Source organism: Nannospalax galili, unplaced genomic scaffold (genome assembly GCF_000622305.1).
Source record: "Nannospalax galili isolate Female #2095 unplaced genomic scaffold, S.galili_v1.0 scaffold13648, whole genome shotgun sequence".
Lineage (NCBI taxonomy): Eukaryota > Metazoa > Chordata > Mammalia > Rodentia > Spalacidae > Nannospalax > Nannospalax galili.
In genome coordinates this window covers 3,010-6,654 of record NW_008357173.1, presented here as the reverse complement: position 1 = coordinate 6,654, position 3,645 = coordinate 3,010, and the positions used below count along the sequence as shown (strand labels likewise).

The 3,645-nt window shown below is 43.7% G+C and overlaps 1 long non-coding RNA gene across 1 annotated transcript in view; it reads left to right on the top strand.

Moving 5' to 3' along the window:
* Positions 1-3,502: 3,502 nt before the first annotated feature.
* LOC115067946 overlaps positions 3,503-3,645 on the top strand; it is a 2,481-nt gene continuing 2,338 nt past the window's right edge. Inside the window, exon 1 of the long non-coding RNA XR_003847304.1 lies at positions 3,503-3,611. This is a non-coding gene — a long non-coding RNA (uncharacterized LOC115067946). The remainder of the gene's footprint in view (positions 3,612-3,645) is intronic.

The window sequence follows — 3,645 nt, the reverse complement described above, 5'->3', positions numbered from 1 at the left end:
GGGCACGGAGTAAGCAAACACTTTGTAAAATGAAGTCAATGTAGGATTTCCTGAGAAAGCACTCAATGACAATTCTTCTTCATGGAAACTAATACTCACTGAAAAGGAATAAAATGTATGCAATGGCTGCTCTGATTACATTGGGTATCAGATGCCCCCAAATGGGCACAGACTGCTAAGTATATGTGTTTTTTTTTAGGAAATATTTCATGGGCTAACAGTGTTATAATGAATCAGAGCCATACAGGGCAGTCATGCAGAAGTATGCACATATACTTAGAAATTTTATTTTCTAAACATTCACAAGAAAATGCTAGGCATGATTATCTTAGAATCACATACTTTTATTGAGAGGGGAGAAGAACTATGGCTAACTAAGCAATGATTATGAACTGCCCTACTTCATGATGGCTTTCTATATTATAAGAAACCTTACTAAATGGTAGTACAAAAATAAAACATGTACTGTCAGTTTATAATTAATGGCTCACATAGTTCTATCCCTCCCTTAGAAATATCTGAGAGATGAGTAACCAGGGAATGGCCCAGAAAAATGAAGAAACAGGGTTATTTGAGTTCAATTATGCAGGACATTTCTGTCATCTTTGCTGCTTTTAAGAGTAAGAGTTGAGAGTGTCCCTCCAATTGGAAACAGAATCTGAGAAGGCAGTGTGGAGAGATGGAGCTAGTCTCTGAAACAGGAAAGGCAGAGATTGTTTTTGGTGAGCTGAGAGCCCTAACATTTTTTAGACAATGCTGGTACTGGTAAAGCATCTCCCCATCACTAAGGGGAAGCTGGCCTGTTAGTCTACATAGTCCAAATACAGAAAATTGGACAGGAGGATAGCCTAAGGGCTGGAGGCCATACAATAGGAATTCTAAGACACAGCTATAAAGACCTTCAAAAGGGCACAGGGCGGTGCTGTGGTTAGAAGCTCAGGTGAGGATGCTTGAAGGCCTCAGAGGCAAGAACTTTCTTCTTCTCTAGCCTTGTAAGTCTAGGAATATAAGCCAGAGAGCTTCATGGAGCTGGGCAGGGGCACACCAGGCTGGCCCTCCTGAGAGGTTAGATCTGCAAAGGCTCTGGGAAGGTGGACGGTTCCCATTAGTCTCAAAAATGTTGCCAATTCCATTCTTACCTCAACCTATTAGTTTGAGCGGCTTTGTTTAACTTCCAGAGCTCCCCTACTTTAATCCTAGTCTTTCAATACGGGGCACTCTTACACTTTTAAATTCTTTTAACATCTTAGGAAAATGTACTTTTTGAACATTTCAGCCAGTTATGCTTGCCAGGAGGAAAAGGAGGCATTTCCAGACTCAGGATTGAAAAGAGACAGGAACAGGATCCCTTGTGTGGCCCCTACGGGAGGGCAGCGGTGAAATAAGAGCCTCAGGCACAGGAAGGACAGCAGAGTCAGTGGGGAGAGCAGGGCTGGCTGCAGGGGTCCGCATCCTTGTGCCCTCTGCCACACTTGACAGATGTTACCAGGTGCCAGAGGACATACATGATAGAAGATGTGCTGAGTGTTAACTTGAACCCTAAGAAACTGCCGCCATTCTTTCACAACTACACGAATGGCAGCTCCCTAGGACTCTAGTTAATCTACATGACTTGTATGCATTTATTGCATTTCTTCACCTCTAAGGTAGAATCTACACTGCTGTTAACCCTGTTATACAGCTATAGAGACTGAAGCTCAGTGGTGAGCAGCCCTCACAATGCCACAGAGCAGACACCAGCGTTAAGATTCATGCCCAGGAAATCTGGCCTCTAGGCCTCTCTGAAGAACCCTTTGCCACTATACTGGGTTGAGACCCAAAGACTTGACAAGCTCTGGAGCACAGCTCAAGCCTCTGTTCTCAGATCATAGTGCTCTAAAATGGGACCGGATCATCCACATCTTGGCCAAGGAAGAATGGCAGCTATTACCTTTTACCCTCTTCAAAGTCCCAACAAACTTAAAGAAGCTTGTGAATTCTACTACCTTTAATGGGTCAATCATTATGTGAGATCAGGGACATCATATTACTCCAGGCTTCTTGGGAGAAGGGTTGACATTTCAGTCTGTTCTGAAGAGTGTCAAGTGAGCGACTCAGTCACAGCCTTAGGCTGATGAAGCTCTAGTGAGCTCTACCTTCGTTCCTGAAACAGTCACCTAACCCCATCTGGCCTCTGACTTTGTCTCTTTGATCATATGTTATCCCAAAGGTCCATTTTCAATCTGCCATCCTTGGAACTTACAGCCCCCCAATTACTAGAACTGTCACAGGCAAACTCTTGGTTTTGGCATTTAAAGAACTCCACTGTTTAGGCTTTCCTCACCAGGCCTCTTGCAGCTGCCCAGATTCCTTACAGCATTATCCTCTCCAGCAAGCCATCTTCATAGCAGTGTCCATTCCATACCAATTTAGTTTGCTGCTGCTAGGCTTTGCTCTGGGATTCCCCTCCACCTCCACCCCTCTTCACCATTTTCAATGCTATCCTTTCTCCTCATTTCCTCAAAATCTGCATGTGCCCCATGGCTGCATCTAGGCCTTCCAGTGCAGAACTCTCAGTTCCTAGAATCTGAGGACACAGCTGAGCATTTAATATCATCTCTTTTAATCTACATTCAGCTCTTCAAATGATTTATAAAGGCTCTCTCTCTAGAACAGAGATCATATCTACAGTGTTCTGTACTTCAACATGTATGGAGTACCCATTCAGTGCCCAGCACTGAGGTATACAGAAACAAATAAGACATAATCCTGAGGTACCAAAAGTTGATGGGTCAGAAAAGAAAGATGGGTATGTGGAACATATAAAACTGGCTTTTGAAGGTCAGAAATGATGCGACATTGTCCATTTAATACGGCTTATCTGAAATATAATCACCAAATAATGTGGTAAAATCACAGATGGAAGCATCAAAAGAGGCTCTAAGGAACAGAGGAGAGACACCAGCTGATCTTAGGGTGGGAATTGAAAAGGTTTTGGAAGGCAATAGTATCTGCTGAGTGGTAATTATATGCAATTAAGCAGCAAGGAAAAGGCATTCTAAACAGAGAAACATGAGAAACGGCACTGAGGTAAGGAGGGGCAACTGGCTAGAGAGATGGCAGGAGTTACGGGTGAAACTGCATGCTCCACACTTCTGTGGTGAAGCCCTAGCACCTAGTACCTGAGAACGGAGCTATATTTGAAAAACAGGGCCTGAAGATGGAGAGAAAAGTGAATCTGTCAGTGTGGCCCACAGTTTGACTGGGGTCCTTTAAGGAGAGGAGATTTGAACATGCAGAGAGACACCAGGGATGCACACATGTAGAGAAAGCACCACAAGATGTCACAGTAAAGAGGATGCCATCTGCAAGTTAAGGGAGAGGGGCTTCAAGAGAAACCAAATCTGTCAGCACATTAAGCTTAGAATTCTAGCTTCTAGTGTTGCTCAGGCCACCAAGTAAGTCTTTGGTATCTTTTCATGGCAGTCTGACTCATATACAGAAAAGCCTGTGAGCTATTTGAGTAGACAGAGGGTAAAGCCAAGAACAGCAAGTGAAGAGACTGGGAAAACACATAGAGTTAACACTGTATGCACCTCTCCAGATTAAGGAGCTTGAAGTTTTTCCTAGAGGTGAGTGGAAGCTTTTGAAGGATTTTAAGGGCGG